The sequence below is a fragment of the Furipterus horrens genome, unplaced genomic scaffold (assembly GCF_987537825.1).
Source record: "Furipterus horrens unplaced genomic scaffold, mFurHor1.1.pri manual_scaffold_7, whole genome shotgun sequence".
Classification (NCBI taxonomy): domain Eukaryota; kingdom Metazoa; phylum Chordata; class Mammalia; order Chiroptera; family Furipteridae; genus Furipterus; species Furipterus horrens.
This window is the reverse complement of record NW_028327177.1, coordinates 71,219,059-71,236,878: the sequence shown is the minus strand read 5'-3', so window position 1 is coordinate 71,236,878 and position 17,820 is coordinate 71,219,059. Positions and strand designations below refer to the sequence as shown.

The following is a 17,820-nucleotide window of genomic DNA, read 5'->3' as shown; positions in this document are numbered from 1 at the left end:
CTTAAAAATGGGGCATATACATATATACACACACAAAATAAAGCAGTTCCATAAAATAAAAATAGTAATAAACAGAAATATCTTGACTGTACCATAATTCTCCTTCTTTCCCTCTTTCACCAAATTGCTACCAGTGAAGACCAAGTAATCAACCAACTACTTGTTAATTTTGTGTTGGTGTTATTGTTCACAGCCATAAAAATGGCAATATTTGTAGAGGTTTTATAGAGGCAGCAGAGTATTTTACATAAGTATGTCTGTGGCTTAACTGCCACTGTATACTGCCTGTTGTCTTCCATCAAGGTAACTTATAAACAAGAACGTGAAAAATTCCACCACATAATGAATATATCTCTATATATAACTTGGTGAAAGGCACAACCTGATGATTAAATCATTTTTCACTACTGCATTAAAGAACCAAGATCTTGAAAATCAAAGCCACATCGAAGCTCTCCCTGGGCCATGATCAAAGGTCAATCCAAGCAATCCTGGAGGATGACAGTCTATTGGTGAGAAGAATATGGAAACTCAAGGTGAGCCACTTGGCCTCTTTGGCAACAAGGAAAAATGTAATCCAGTATGCTTGGCTTGTTTCTTTTTCTTTTTTTTTTAATTTTATTTTTTGTTATTCAATTACAGTTGCCCCATCTTTCCCCCATTGCTCCCCCCTCCCAGCCCATCCCTTCTCCCACAATTATATCCCTCCCCGTCGTCCATGTCCATGAGTCATTCATATACGTTCCTTGACCTGACCCTTCCCTTACTTATCCCCCTTCTCTTCCTCCCCCTTCCCCCCTACTGACTACTATTCTACTCTTTGCCTATTTAGTTCGTTTGTTTGTGTTGCTCTTTAGTTTCCTGTATTGGGTAATATCATATGGTATTTTGCTTTCTTTGCCTGGCTTATTTCACTAAGCATAATTCTCTCTAGTTCCATCCATGTTGTCGCAAATGGCAGGAGTTCCTTCTTTCTTTCTGCTACACAGTATTCCATTGTGTAGATGTACCACAGTTTCTTGATCCACTCATCCACAGACGGGCACCTAGGCTGTTTCCAGCACTTAGCTATTGTAAACAGGGCTGCTATGAACATAGGGGTGTATAAGTTCTCTTGAATTAGGGTATCAGGATGTTTCAGGTATAATCCTAACCGTGGAATCACTGGTTCAAATGGCAGTTCCAGTTTTAGTTTTTTGAGGTAATTCCATACTGTTTTCCACAGTGGCTGCACCAGTCTGCATTCCCACCAACAGTGCAGTAGGGTTCCTGTTTCTCCACATCCTCGCCAGCATTTGTTGTTTGTTGATTTGTTGATGATGGCCATTCTGACAGGTGTAAAGTGGTATCTCATTGTGGTTTTTACTTGCATCTCTCTGATGGCCAATGATGTTGAGCATTTTTTCTTGTGCCTATGGACCTTCTGTATGTCCTCTTCGGAGAAGTGTTTGTTCAGGTCCTTTGCCCATTTTTTAATTGGGTTGTTTGTTTTCTTGATATTGAGTCGTATAAGCTCTTTATATATTTTGGAGATCAGTCCCCTGTCTGTGGTATCATTGGCAAATATATTTTCCCATATGGTTGGTTTCCTTTTCATCTTGCTGATGTTTTCTTTTGATGAGCAGAAACTTTTTAGTTTGATATAGTCCCATTTGTTTATTTTTTTCTTTATTTCTCTTGCCTTGGGACATGTACCCATGAAGATATTGTTCCGTGTGATGTCTGAAATTTTCCTGCCTATGTTTTCCTCTAGGACTTTTATGGTATCACGGCTTACATTTAAATCTTTAATCCATCTCGAGTTTATTCTTCTGTGTGGTGTAAGTTGGTGGTCTAGTTTCATTTTTTTGCAGGTCCCTATCCAGTTCTCCCAGCACCATTTGTTAAATAGGCTCTTCTCACTCCATTTTATGTTCCTTCCTCCTTTATCAAATATTAGTTGACCATAGAGGCCTGGGTTTATTTCTGGACTTTCAGTTCTGTTCCACTGATCTATATGTCTGTTCTTATGCCAGTACCAAACTGTTTTGATCACAGTGGCTTTGTAGCATTGTTTGATGTCTGGTATCGTGATTCCTCCTGCTGTGTTCTTCTGTTTCAAGATGGCTTTTGCTATTCAGGGTCTTTTTTGGTTCCATATGAATTTTTGGAGTATTTGTTCTAGGTCAGTGAAATATGTCATTGGTATTTTAATAGGGATTGCATTGAATTTGTAAATTGCTTTGGGTAATATGGCCATTTTGATGATGTTGATTCTTCCCATCCAAGAACATGGTATTTGCCTCCATTTATTTGTATCTTCCTTAATTTCTTTCTTCAATGTTGCATAATTTTCAGTGTACAGGTCTTTTATCTCTTTGGTTAAATTTATTCCTAGGTACTTTATTTTTCTTGTTGCTGTAGTAAATGGTATTTTCTTTTTTGCTTCTGTCTCTGAGATTTTATTGTTGGTGTACACAAATGCGTTAGATTTCTGTATATTTATTTTGTACCCTGCTATTTTGCCAAATTCACTTATTATATCAAGTAGTCTTTTAGTGGATTTTATAAGGTTTTCTAGGTATACTATCATGTCGTCTGCAAATAGTGATAGTATTACTTTTTCTTTCCCAATTCGGATGCCTTTTACTTCTCTGTTTTGCCGGATTGCTGTGGCTAGGACTTCCAACACTATGTTGAATAGAAGTGGGGAGAGTGGACAGCCTTGTCTAGTTCCTGATTTCAGGGGGAATGCTTTCAGTTTTTGTCCATTGAGTATGATGTTGGCTTCAGGCTTCTCATATATAGCCTTAATGGGAACAGAGGTATGCTCCCTCTATTCCCATTTTGCTGAGTGTTTTCATCATAAATGGGTGTTGTACTTTATCAAATGCTTTTTCTGCATCTATAGATATGATCATGTGATTTTTGTCTTTCATTTTGTTTAGGTGATGTATTATATTTATTGATTTGCAAATATTAAACCATCCTTGCATCCCTGGGATGAATTCCACTTGATCATGGTGTATGATCTTTTTGATGTATTGTTGGATCCTGTTTGACAAAATTTTATTGAGGATTTTAGCATCTATGTTCATCAGTGATATTGGCCTGTAGTTTTCTTTCTTTGCTGTGTCCTGACCTGGTTTTGGGATTAGGGTAATACCGGCTTCGTAGAAAGAGTTTGGGATTTTTCCCTCTTCTTGGATTTTCTGGAATAGTTTGAGGAGGGTAGGAGTTAGTTCTTCCCTAAATGTTTTGCATAATTCGCCTGTGAAGCCATCCGGTCCAGGGATTTTGTGTGCAGGGAGATTTTTGATTACTGTTTCAATTTCCTTCTTTGTTATTGGTCTGTTGAGACTTTCTACTTCTTCTTGATTCAGTTTTGGAAGGTTATATGTTTCTAGAAATCTGTCCATTTCTACTAGGTTGTCAAATTTCTTGCCATATAGTTGTTTGTAGTAATTTCTTATAATTGTTTGTATTTCTGAGGTATCAGTCGTGATTTCTCCTCTTTTATTTCTGATTTTGTTTATTTGGGTCTTCTCTCTTTTTTTCTTAATGAGCCGGGCTAGAGGCTCGTCAATTTTGTTTATTTTTTCAAAGAACCAGCTCCTAGTTTTGTTGATTTTTTGGATTGTTCATTTCCTTTCTATGTCGTTTAATTCTGCTTTGATCTTGATGATTTCCTTTCTTCTTTTTGCTCTAGGCTTTGTTTGTTGTTGCTGTTCTAGTTCTTGTAGCTTTATGGTTAGGTTTTTTATTTGAGATTCTTCTATCCTTTTCAGATATGCCTGTATCGCTATGAACTTCCCTCTTAGGACTGCTTTTGCTGTGTCCCATAAGTTTTGGGCCGTTGTGTGTTCATTGTCATTAGTTTTTAGAAATTTCTTGATTTCCTCTTTGATGTCATTGTTAACCCATTCATTATTTAAGAGCATGTTATTCATTCTCCATGAGTTTGGGTGTCTTTGATTTTTTTCCCTGAGGTTGATTTCTAGTTTCAGGGCATAGTGGTCTGAAAAGATGCTTGATATGATTTCAATTTCCTTGACTTTGCTGAAGCTTGTTTTGCATCCTATAATGTGGTCTATCTTTGAAAATGTCCCATGTGCATTTGAAAAGAATATGTATTTTGCTTCTTTGGTGTGAAAATTCTTAAAATATATCATTTAAGTCCATTGGTTTATTATGTTGTTCAATGCCTCAATATCCTTTGTGTTTCTATGTTTCAAAGATCTGTCTATTGTTGATAATGGAGCATTGAAGTTCCCCACTATGAGTGTATTGCTGTTGATATCCTCCTTGTAGTGTTCTAGTATTTTCCTTAAATATTTGGGTGTTCCTATGTTGGGTACATATATATTTACCAGGGTTACATCTTCTTGATGGATTATTTCCTTAAGTATTATGAAATGTCCTTCTTTGTCTCTTTCTATGGCCCTTGCTGTGAAATCCGTTTTGTCTGAAATAAGTATTGCTACACCAACTTTTTTTTTTTCAAATCTTTTTGCTTGGAATACTTTTTTCCATCCCTTCACTTTCAGTCTGTGTAAATCTTTTGTTTTGAGATGTGTCTTTTGTAGACAGCATATATGAGTAAGGTTTTCATATCTATTTTGCAACCCTATGTCTTTTAATTGGAAAATTTAATCCATTTACATTTAAGGATATTAATGACAGGTATTTTTTTTCATTTCCCTTTGTACCTGTGTTCCTCTCCTACTCTTTTTTTTTCTTCATTTTCTTAAAACATTCCCTTTAGCATCTCTAGCAATGCTGGTTTGGTGAAGATGTTTCTTTTAGCCTTCCTTTGTCTGTGAAACTCCTAATTTCACCTTCCGTTTTGAAGGAGAGCCTTGCTGGGTAGAGTAGTCTTGGTTGTAAGCCTTTATTTTTCATTGCTTGAAATATTTTTTGCCATTCCCTTCTGGCTTGTGGTGTTTCTGTTGAGAAATCGGTTGATAGCCTTATCAGAGCTCCCTTGTATTTTATTTCCTGTTTTTCTCTTGCTGCTTTTAGGATTCTCAATTTGCCTTTGAATGTTGACATTTTAATTATGATATGCCTTGGAATGGACCTTTTTGGGTTCATCTTCATTGGGACCCTCTGTGCTTCCTGGACTTGTATGACTTTTTCTCTCATCATATTAGCAAATATTTCTGACATTACTCTTCCTATCTGGTTTTCTATTTCTTGCTATTCCTCTTCTTCTTGTTGTATCCCTATGATTCTAATGTTGTTTAGTTTCATGTTGTCCTGCAGTTCTCTTAAACTCTCTTCATTCTTTTTAATTTTTTTTCCTTTTTTTTAATTGTCTGGGAATTTCTTTCTACATTGTCTTCTAACTCAATAATCTGATCCTGTGCTTCATTTAGCCTGCTTTTGATTGTTTCTACTGTGTCCTTCAGTTCAGAAATTGTATTCTTCATTTCTTCCTGGTTCTAGTTTATAGTTTCTATGTCCTTTTTTATGCTGGTGTAGTTCTCCATAAGTTCCTTGTAGCTTCCCTGCAATTCTTTTAATTTACTTGCAGTTCCTTGTAATTTCCCTGGAGTTTGTTGTAGTTTTCTTTGAGATAGTCAAGTACATTGATATTCTTTATCACCATTCTTTTGAATATCATGTGTGATAGTTGGCTTATGTCTATTCCATCTGTCTCTGTTTCTGGGGAATCCTTTTTTCCTTTCTTTAGGAAGTTTTTTTCTGTGTCTCCCATGTTGGATTCTTCTTTTTGTTTTTTTTTTCTTAGTTTTCTCTGTTTTGATTTCCCACCTTTGTGGAATGAGATTTTTTATAGGAGATCTGGAGGATTCAGTGGTGCAGTCTCTTTGATCTCCTGAGCCTGATGCTCTTGGGATGCCCTTTATGCCATTTGTTTATGCTGTCTGGTTGTATTTCAGTTACTTTTTGTTGAATCCTTCCCTTTGACTAGTTGATTGATAGTCACTCTGCCCACCTTGTCTTGAGTTGTTTTGTGGAGATGCTGTTAAATCATAAACATACAACCCAGGCAAGAAACCCACACCCTTAAAAATATCTACCAACCACAATCCCACTATCGGCAGCAAATGAGCCAGTATTAATATAAATGTAGAGAGGTTAAGACTGTTATACTATAGGAGCAATAGATAAGAGTTGTTTTAAATGAGAGGTGATCTTTGAGAACAAAGATAGAATAATAATAGTAGCAAGTAGGTCAAGGCTATGTGAGACAGTAATATTTACATGGTATGTTAAAAAAGAGAGGTAAGAATGCACAATAAAGTGAGAGAGTGGAAGTGTATAGTATTAGATTTATATAGCAGTTATATGCTATATATTTTGTGTGATTAGGGGGCTAAACAAAACAAACAAAAATTAAAGAATAAGGATAGAAGGGAGAGAAGGTAGGAAATAGATTAAAGATAGAGATTTTTAAAAAGGGAAGAAAAAAGGGAAGAGAAAAAATGGATGAAGAAAAAAGGGAAGAAAAAAAGAAAAAAAGTTTTTACTCAGTTCAACCTTTGGGCGGGGTCTTCTTTTTCTGGATTCACACATGGTCAAAATTCCATGTATTTCAAATCTTTTCTGACTGGGTGGCTGTGAGGAGATCTGGCTGATTTCTGTGGCTGCTTTTCTCTCACTTGTAGGCCTGCTGCAGCTTTCTGCTGTGATCCACACTAAGTTGGATCTCTCTCCATTTGTCCTGCAGAACCATCCAGAAATCCTCAGGCTTTTCTCTAATTTCTTTATAGTTACATTAAAGCAATACTTTTTTAAATTTTTATTTATTTATTTATTTTTGATCTCAACTCCATTTCCCTTTAATGTCTTCAGTGTTACCAGTTGCCTCTGATTCCTGAGTCTTCCCTGGGTTTTGTGTAGTACCTGTAAATCTTTTACAGTCATGGGCTTCTTTCCAACTGTAGACCTTTAACAGAACAGAGGCACCTGAAGCTCAACTTAGTTACTATTGTTCATCTTGTTTTCATTTTCTGAAATTTTGTTGACCTCTCTCATCTACTATTAAGTCTTCATCCATTATTTGTGTTTTGTCTGAATTTCTTTGTCTTTTCAGTTCTTTTATTTTGTGATAATTCAGGTGTGAAAAACCACCTATCTTTAACCTGCTATTTTCAGCGATGAGCTGATTATCTCTTGAATATGCAGACTTGAATTATCGCTACTGATTGCTTTCACTGTAGGTCTTTGTAATTTAAAAGTTATTTTTCTATCAGAGTTCCTATATCTTTATAAATTTCTCTTACTGATTTACTTAGTGGATTACCAATTTATTAAGCATTACTGAGAAGTTACTAAATTTTCCTTGGCTAAGATTATAGCCCTAATCTCATTATTAATTATGGACATTCTTTTTTAAAATCATTAAGTGGTTTCATTTTATTTTAGTTCTTTTTGTTTTTTGTTTTTGTTTTCTTTATTTTTATTGTTGACACAATTAAAGATGTCCCCATCCCACTTCCTCCCTTTGCCCACCTCTATCCAGATGCTGGAAATGTTTTTAATTTATTTATTTTATTGTTTTTCTATTACAGTTGTCCCATTTTACTCCCTTTGCTCTCCCCTACTCTGCCCACCTACCCTCTCTCCCACAGTCAATACCCACCCTGTTGTCCATACCTATGGGTCATTTATTAGTTTCTTGACTAATAAATTAGTTTATTTGTTTCTTCTCCTTTTCCCCTCCCCTTTGATCACTCTCAGTCTGTTCCTGTTTACGTACCTCTGATTCTAGTCTCCTGTATTAGGTATAACATATGGTTCTTGTATTTTACCACCTGCCTTATTTTACTAAGCATAATACTCTCTAGTTCTATCCGTGTGTTGCAAAGGATAGGAGTTCTTTTTTTCTTCTGCATAGTATTCCGTTGTGTAAATGTACCAACATTTCATGGTTCACTCATTTAATGATGGTCACTTAAGTTGTTTCCAGCACTTGGCTATTGTAAATAGCACTTTTATAAACATACTGGTGCATAGGTTTTTTGAATGGTGTTTCTGGATTATTTGGGTTTAATCCTAGCACCAGAATCACTGGATAAAATGGCAGTTGCATTTTTAGTTTTTTGAGGAAATTGCATACTGTTTTCCATAGTCTCTGCACCAGTCTGCTTTCCCATCAACAGTGTACTAGGGTTCCCCTTTTCCACATCCTCACCAGCACTCCTTTGCTTGTTGATTTGTTCATGATGGCCATACTGACCAGTGTGAGGTGGTATCTCACTGTGGTTTTAATTTGGATCTCTCTGATGGATAGTGATATTGAGCATTCTCTAATGTGCCAGTGGGCTCTCTGTCTGTCCTTCTTGGAGAAGTGTCTGCTTAGGTCCTTTGGACATTTTAAAATTGAACTGTCTTCTTGTTTGAGTCATATAAGTTCTGTGTATATTTTGGAAAGCAAACCCTTTTCTGAGGTATTATTGGTGAACATGTTCTCCCAGACAGTTGGTTTCCTTTTTACCTTGCTGATTTTTTTTTTCTGAGCAGAAACTCTTTAGTCTGATGTTTTCCCATTTGCTTATCCTTTCCTTTATTTCTCTTGCCCTATAGGGCATATATCAGTGAAAATATTGCTGCATGGGATATCTGAAGTTTTACTACCCATTTTTTCCTCTAGAACTTTTATGGTGTCATGGCTTACATTTAAGCCTTTTATTCATCTTGAGTTTGTCCTGGTGTATAGTGTAAGTTGGTGCTCTAGTTATACATGTTTTTCGCATGTTCATGTCCTGTTCCCCCAACACCATTTGTTGAAGAGAACATTTCACTCCATTTTATGCTCCTTCATCCTTTGTCAAATATGATTGACCATAGAGACCTGGGTTTTCTGGACTCTTTATTCTGTTCCATTGATATGTATGTCTGTTTTTATACCAGTACCAGGCTGTTTTTATTACAGTGGCCATGTAGTATAGTTTAATATCAGGTATTGTGATTTCTCCTACCGTGTTCTTCTTTCTCAAGATTGTTGATGCTATGGGGTCTTTTTCTGGTTTCATATGAATTTTTGAAGTATTTGTTCTAGGTCTATGAACTATGCCATTGATATTTTAACAGGAATTGCATTGAATCTATAAAGTGCTTTGGATAGTATGGACATTTTAATGATGTTGATTCTTCTCATGCATGAACATGGCATACTCTTCCATTTATTTATATCATCTTTAATTTCTTTCTTCAGTGTTCTATAGTTTTCTGAGTACAGTTCTTTTATCTCCTTGGTTAATGTTGTTCCAAAGTACCTTATTTTTCTTGTTGCTATAGTAAACAGGATTTTTCCCCCCTGTTTTATCTCTGGTATTTTATTGTTGATGTACAGAAATGCCTTTGATTACTGAATGTTGACTTTGTACCCTGCTATACTGTCAAATTAATTTATTAGGTCAAGTAGTTTTTTTGCATAATCTATTGGGTTTTCTATGTACACTATCAGGTCGTCTGCAAATAATGATAGTTTTACTTCCTCCTTTCCAATTTAAATGTTTTTTATTTCATTTTTTTGTCTGATTGCTGTGGCTAAAACTTCCAAGACTATGTTGAATAAGAGTGGAGGGAGTGGATATTTTTGTCTTGTTTCTGATCTTAGGGAAAAATCTTTCAGTTTTAACCCACTGAATATGATATTGGCTTCAGGTTTCTCATATATAGCCTTTATTGTGTTGATGTATGCTCCCTCTATTCCCACTTTCCTGAGTGTTTTGATCATAAATGGGTGTTGTACTTTATCAAATGCTTTTTCAGTATCTATTGATATCATGTAATTTTTTGTTTTTCATTTTGTTTATATGGTGTATTACGTTTAGTGATTTGAAAATATTAAACCATACTTGCATCCCTGGGATGAATCCCACTTGAGCATGGTGTATGATCTTCCTAAGGTGTTGCTGGATCCTGTTTGCCAATATTTTGTTGAGGATTTTAGCATCTATGTTTATCAGCGATATTGGCCTATAGTTTTCTTTCTTTGTTGTGCCCTGACCTGGATTTTGAAATGAGATAATACTAGCCTCATAGAAAGAGTTTGGGAGTCTTGCCTCTTCTTGGATTTTTAAAATAGTTTGAGAAGAATATGAGTTAGTTCCTCCCTTAATGTTTGGTAAAATTATCCTGTAAGGCCATCAAGTCCGTGGCTTTTATGTGCCAGATTTTTTTTATTACTGCTTCAATTTCACTAGTTGTTATTGGTCTGCTCAGGCTTTCTGCTTCTTCTTGATTCAGTTTTGGACGATTATGTTTCCAAAAATTTGTTTGTTTCCCAAAGGTTGTCAAATTTTTAATCATACAGTTTTTTGTAGTAATTTCTTCAATTCTTTGCATTTCTGTGGTATCGGTTGTGATATCTCCTCTTTTATTTCTGATTTTATTTATTTTGGATACTCAGTCTTTTTATCTTGCTGAATCTAATCAAAGGCTTGTCAATTTTGTTTGTTTATCTTTTCAAAGAACCAGGCTCTGGTTTTAGTGATCTTTTGGATACTTAGTTTAGTCTCTGTCATTTAATACTTCTGGAATCTTGATTATTTCCTTTCTTTTATGCCTTCTGGGATTTTTCATTGTTCTTCCTCGAGTTCCTGTAACTGTAAACTTAGGTTGGTTTTTTTTTGAGATTCTTCTATTCTTTTATTTGGGCCAGTATTACTATGAACTTCCCTCAGAGGACTTCTTTCACTGTGTCCCATAGGTTTTGGAGTGTTGTGTGTTCATTATCATCTGTTTCCAGGAATTTTTTATTTATTCCTTGATCTAATTTTAAGCCATTTGTTATTTTTTAATAGCACGTTATTCATTCTCCATGAATTTGAATGTTTTGAGTTTTCTCCTTGATGTTGGTTTCAACTTTCAAGCCATTGTGGTCTGAGAAAATACTTGATATAATATCAGTTTTCTTGAACTTGTTGAAGCTTGTTTTGTGTCCTACCATGTGGTCTATCTTTGAAAATATTTCATGTGTTTTTGAAAAGAATGTATATTTAGCTTCTTGGTGTGAAAAGTTCTGTATATATCAATTAAGTTCATTTGATCTAGAATGCTGTTTAATACCTCTATATCCTTGGGTGTTTCTTTTCTTTGAAGATCTGTCCATTGTAGACAATGGAGTGTTAAAGTTTTCTACTATAAGAGTGTTGATGTTGACATCCTTTTAGAAGTCCTCCATGTGTTTTCTAAAATATTTGGGTGCTCCTTTGTTGGGTGCATATATGTTTATATGGATTATATCTTCTTGATGGTTCGTTCCCTTAAGTATTATGAAGTGTCCTTCTTTGTTTCTTTTTATGGCCTTTGTTGTGAAATCTATATTGTCCGATATAAGTATCACTACCCCTGTTTGTTTTTTTTTTTTTTTTTTTTTTTTGTGTGTGTGTGTGTGTCCATTTGCCTGGAATACTTGTTTCCATCCTTTCACTTTCAGTCTGTGTAGATCTTTTGTTCTCAGGTGGGTTTCTTGTACACAGCATATATGTGGATCACATTTTATGATAAATTCAGCTACTTTATGCCTTCTTTTAATCATTTGTTTGTTTGTTTGTTTATTTTTAGAGAGGGAAAAGGAAAAAGAGAGGAAGAGAAACATCACTTTGTGGTTGCCTCTCACTCACGCCCCCAGTTGGGGACCTAACATGCAACCTAGTAATGTGCCCTGACTGGGAATTGAACCAGCAACACTTGGTTCGCAGGCCGACACACAATTTACTGAGCCACACCAGCCAGGGTCTACTTTATGCCTTTTTATTGGAGCATTTATTTCATTTGCATTTAAGACTATTATTGATGTGTTTACTCATTGTGATTTTTTTCCCTTTGTACCTGTGTTTTTCTCTGTATTTATCTTCTTAAAGCACTCCCTTTAGCGCCTCTTGCAAAGCTGTTTGATAGAGATATATTCTTTTAAACTTCTTTTGTCTGGGAAACTCCTTAATTCGCCTTCCATTTTGAATGAGAGCCTTGCAGGGTAGAGAATTCTTGGTTGTAGGCCTTTGTTTTTTCATCACTTGAAATATTTTTTCACCATTCACTTCTGGATTGTAGTGTTTCTTTTGAAAAATCAGGTGATAGCCTTATCAGAGCTTTTTTGTTGTTGTTGTTATTAGCTGTTTCTCTCTTGTTGCCTTTAGCATATTCTCTTTGTCTTTGAATGTTGCCATCTTAATTATGATGTGCCTTAGAGTGGGCCTCTTTGTGTTCATCTTGATTGGGACACTCTGTTCTTCATGGTTTTCTGTCCTCAAGTCAGGGAAATTTTTTGTCATTATTTTCTCAAACAGGTTTTCTATCCATTTCTTTTCTTCTTCTTCTGATATCCCTATGATATGGCTATTATTATGTTTCATGTTGTTCTGCAGCTCTCTTAAACCCTCTTCATTTTTTTTCAGTCTTTTTTTGTTTTGTTGAACTGTCTGAAATTTGTTTTTCTACTTTGGATTCCAGCTTACTGATCCAATCCTCTGCTTCATCTAACCTGCTTTTGATTCCTTCTACTGTGTTATTCAATTCAGACATTGTGTTCTTCTTTTCTTGATGGCTTTTATTGATAGTTTCTGTGTCCTTTTTAATACTGGTGTAGTTTTCAGTAAGTTCCGTGTAGCTTCCCTGCGCTTTTTTGTAGCTTTCTCTGACCCATATAAGCTAATTGAGCTTCCTTATAACCATTATTTTGAATTTCATGTCTGATAGTTTGCTTACCTGTATTTCATTTAGCAAGCTCCTGGGGAGTCCTCATTTCCTTTTGCTTGTGAGTTGTTTCTTTGTCTCCTCATTTTAGGTGACTCTTTTTCTTTGTTTCTGCTTCTTAGATTGATCTGCTTTGACTTCTTGTCTTCATGGTGTGAGCTTCTGTCATAGGTTATTATTGATATGTACTTATTCATTTTGATTTTTTCCCTTTTTATCTATGTCCTTCTCTCTTGCTCTATCTATTTTTCTTCATGTTATTCAACCAGTCTCTTTCACATCTCTTACAATGCTAGTTTTGTGGAAATGTATTCTTTTAGCCTTCTTTTGTCTGGGAAACTCTTTATTGCACCTTCCATTTTGAATGAGAGCTTGCTGGGCAGCATAGTAGTGGTTGTAGGACTTTACTTTTCATTGCCTGCAATGTTTTTTGTTATTCCCTTCAGGATTTTAGTGTTTCTGTTGAGAAATCATCTGATAGTCTTATTGGAGCTCCCATGTATGTTATTAGCTGTTTCTCTTTTGCTGATTTTAGGATTCTCTCTCTGTCTTTGTATGTTGCCATTTTAATTACAGTGTTTCTGAGAGTAAGCCTCTTTGGGTTCATCTTCATTTGGACTCTCTCTGCTTCCTGGATTTGCATGACTTTTTCTCTTATCAAGTTAGGGATGGTTTCTGTCATTATTTTTCAAACAGGTTTTCTATCCCTTGCTCCTCTTCTTCTACTTCTAGTGTCCCTAATATAAGGATTTTACTATGTTTCATGTTGTTCTGCAGCTCTTTTAAAACCTCTTCATTATTTTTTCAATTGTTTTTTGTTTTGTTGCACTGACTGGAAAATTTTTTTCTATGTTGGCTTCCAGTTTGCTGATCCAATCCTATGCTCCATCTAGCCTGCTTTTTATTACTTCTACTGTGTTCTTCAATTCAGACACTGTATTCTTCATTTCCTCCTGGTTCTTATTGGTATTTTCTATATCCTTTAAAATTTTTTTATGTATTTATTTGTTTGTTTGTTTGTTTATTTTATTTTATTTTTAGAGAGAGGGGAAAGGAGAAAGAGATGGAGAGAAACATTACTGTGTGGTTGCCTCTCACTTGCGCCCCCAACTGGGGACTTGACATGCAATCTAGTCATGTACCCTGACTGGGAATCGAACCGTGACACTTGGCTCACAGCCCGATGCTTAATCCATTGAGCTACAGCAGCCAGGACCTTCTATATATTTTTTAACACTGGTGTACTCCTCAGTAAGTTCCTTGTAGCTTCCCTAGAGTTCTTTTTAGTTTCCCTGGGGTTGTCTGTAATTCCCCTGGAATTTATTGTAGTTTTTCTCGGAGTTTGTCAAATTCATTGAGCTTCCTTATAACCATTCTTTTGAATTCCATGTCTGATAGTTGTTCTTTTTTTTTTTTTTTTTTGCCTCTGTTTCATCTAGCACTCTTTCTGAGGATTCCTCTTTTCTTTTCATTGGGGGATTATTTCTTTGCCTCTCCATTTTAGGTTATTCTTCTTTTTTGTATTTGTTTCTTAGATTGATCTGCTTTGATTTTCTGCTTTTGTGGTGTGACCCTCTGTATTTGGAGACCTGTGCAATTCAGTGTGCCATATCTTTGATCTCCTGAGCTTGATGCTCTTGGGATGCCCTTTATGCCATTTATTTGTGCTATCTGGTTGTATTTAGGCTTTGTTTGTTGTTGTGTTGCTCTTTAGTGGAGCTTTCCCTCTGGCTAGTTGCTTGAGAGTCACTCTACCCAAAATGCCTTAAATGTTTTGTCGAGATGCTGTTGAAACATAAACACATAACCCATGCAAGAAACCTACATCCTGAAAAATATCCCACAACCACTATCACACTATCAACAACAAGTGAACCAGTATTAATATATATGTAAAGATATTAAAACTATTATGCTAAAGGAAAAACACATAAGAGGTGACTAACTGAAAGAAAAATGACTTTTGAGAGGGCAGGGTAAAGAGCAATAATACTAATGAAAGAGAAAAGGCAATTCAAGACAGTAAGTATAATTTACATTATATGTGAAAAAAAATGGAGGAAGAAATCATAATAAAGTAAGAGGGGGGAAGCATATAGTATTAGGTTTAAATAGAAATTACAGAATATATATTTAGTGTGAAAGTGAAGATAAACAAAACAAAACAAAAAATAACAGAGGAGAAGAGGAGGAAGAAAAAGTAGGAAACAAATTAAAGAAAAAGTTTCTCCCAGTGCAATGGTCAACCTTTGGGTTATGATTGATGTAGGTAGGATGGGAATAAGAGGGGGGGAAAGAAAAAAAAACTTAAAATATTTCTAAAAGAAATGGAAGTGAATTTGAGATGAATAAAGGGGTTGATATATTAAGAATGAGAAATGAAAACCTGGCTAAGGGAGGGAAAAAGTTTTAAATTTATGCTGAAAGAAGGAAATGGCTGGATGAAGATCTTAATTGGGTAAGAGAGGGGTACTATAGGGTTTGGTATTTGAAATACTGAAATAGTGAATATCTATGAATAAATTGCAGTAATGCCACTTCTATCACCATATCACAACAAATGCATCAAGGTGGAGAGAGAATATGTTTATTTTATGAATAGGAAGAAGAATTGCAGTGACTAATGACAAAAAAAATGGTTTTGAAAGGATGTAAAGGGAAAAAATAGTATGAGTGCAGAATTGATTCTAGTTGTAATAAGAGAGAAGATAGAATCTAAAACAATTAAGAAGAGGAAATCGGATGTTGAAATGGACTAATAGGAAGGAGGAACAAAAGATGATATTTGGAATAAACTATAACAACTAGTGACTTAAAATTCATTAACTGGGAGGACAAAAAAATAAATCATGAAGAATACTGTGGTAGAATTCATCTCATTAATATCTGGTTTCTACTGCTTCTTCTCTTTCTTGATCTGCCCCTTTTCAATGTTCCATGGGTTTTATATCTTCCTTTTTGGCTGTCTGTCTGTGAGGAGACCTAGCTGGAACCTCAGGCTGCTGTTCTCTTGCCCATGGGTCTGCCGACCTTTTCCCTTAGCACATCTCTCCACTGTGAGTCACACTGGGTTGGGTCCCACCCACTGGTCCTGTAGTACCCTCTAGACATCTTCGTTTTTGTTTAGCAGTGCTGCTATGCCGGTGAGCTGGCATGCATGTCCAGAGTCCTTGCCAAGTCTTAGGTCTTGTTTCAGCTCTTCTTTCAAAAAAAAATCTCTGTATGGCTTCCAAACTTCAGCACCAGTCTGTGTTTTTTGTTTAGCAGAGCTGTTGTTCCTACATGCAGGCCTGCAAGCCCAGGAGTCCCTGCAAAGTCTTGGCTCCACCTCAGCTTTCCTCTGTGAGGGCCCCTCATTGTAGCACTTGTCTGCGTTATTGTTTAGTAGAGTCATTGCAGGCAGGCCTGCAAGCCTGGGCTGACCTGCTGAGTCTTGGCCCTGCCTCAGCTTTTCTTCTAAAAGTCTCAGTTTGTCCCCCATGCTTCAGCACTAGTCCCTGTGGGCCTTGATCTCTCTGCTCTCCTCAATCCCCCTCCAAAATTCACAGTCTCTCACAGTTAGGTCTGGCTTCTGTTTTCCCTCACCTCTGACAATTTCTTCCAAAGTTTCTCACTGAATCCCTCCTGGATGTCACTGGAAAGGGTGCCTATGGTGGGAGCATAGTTTCCAGGCCTCCATAGCACCCTGGCCTTCTCTCTTCACCCTGGTATATCCCGGCTAATGAGCCAGTCTGTGGCTGACCCTATGTTGTGTGGCTGGAGGCACTGGGCTAGAAAGCATGGTGACTCCACTTAGAAAGTAGGGGCCATGGTTCTTGCCCTATTCCCACTCTCCTCCCTGTTTGCCCTATCTGAAAGCTGCTCTCACTCACTCCCTGCACAGTGTCTATACTCCAAGTTTGGTCCACAATGGAAGCAAGCAGACAAGGCTGCTACTTACTCCACCACTATCTTTTCCCTCCTATATTTGGATATTCTTGAATTCTTCCAGATTTTTAAAATGAGAACATGTTTATTGATTTTTTTTAGGAGAGGGGAAGGGAAAGAGAGAGAGGGCAAAACATTAATTGGCCCCAACCAGGGATTGAACCTGCAACCTAGGTATATGCCCTGACTGGAGATCAAATCTACAACCTTTTGATATACAGGACCATTCTCCAACCAACTGAGCCCTCAGCTAGGCCCTTTCTGTTTTTTTGTTTTGTTTTGTTTTTCTCTTTAAGTCAGATTTGCCAGAGGCTTATCTGTTTTATTGTCTTTTTCTAAGAAACTACTCTTGACTTTGTTTCTCACTTCTGTTTCTTTTTTTTTTTAGTACAAATTCCCTCACTTATCGTGCATATTACATTCTAGACCCCTTCACAATAGGTGAAAATCTGCGAAGTGGAAACCTTACATTTATTTTAGTATTTATATATATTTTAAGGCTTTATTAACCCTTCTCACACACTTATAAACCTTCCCCACTCCCTTACAACCTTTTCCACAATTTTATAAACACTACTTATGTCCTTAAACATATTCTATGCTCTTAAACTTATGTAACTTTAACAACATATATATATAGTACCACAAAATCCTGCAATATAGTGAAAAAATCCACGATAAATAACTAAGTATAATATTTTAAGAAATTCTGTGATACAGTGAGGCCATGATATAGGCTGATATAGAGAGGGACTACTATATTTCAAAATGTGGTCTTTTTGTTTTAATTCTTAACATGTGATTTTAAAATACTTTGTAGTTCTTAGTCTTAATTATTGAGTTACATGTTTCATTAACTTAGTTTTAATACTTTTATTTAATAATAAAATCTATTGAGATATGCTAAAATGTTGTATTTTGTTTGAAAGTATCCTCTCTATTATTAACTTCTATATGGTAAATTATTGTGGTTCCTAATTAAAATAATTTATTGTTTTAGAGTAGAAGAACCACAGATTTATTTTAAAATACTTAAATATAGAAAAGAGGTATTTTTTAGGGAGGTTGCAGGCAATAAAATGTACAAATAAAAGAGCAGTATAGTCTGAAGCTGTGGTAAACACTATGAAGAAAATAAAGAAGGATATGGGCTAGAGAAGGACAGCAGGAGTAGGGGCTAGCTTGGGCATGTTATTCAGAAAGACCTCTTTGAGGAGGTGACCTTAATCTATTTGCAAATAA

The 17,820-nt window shown here is 35.9% G+C and overlaps 1 protein-coding gene across 1 annotated transcript in view; it reads right to left on the bottom strand.

The window, feature by feature from the left end:
* CNBD1 (cyclic nucleotide binding domain containing 1) overlaps positions 1-17,820 on the bottom strand; it is a 396,422-nt gene that overhangs the window by 174,635 nt on the left and 203,967 nt on the right.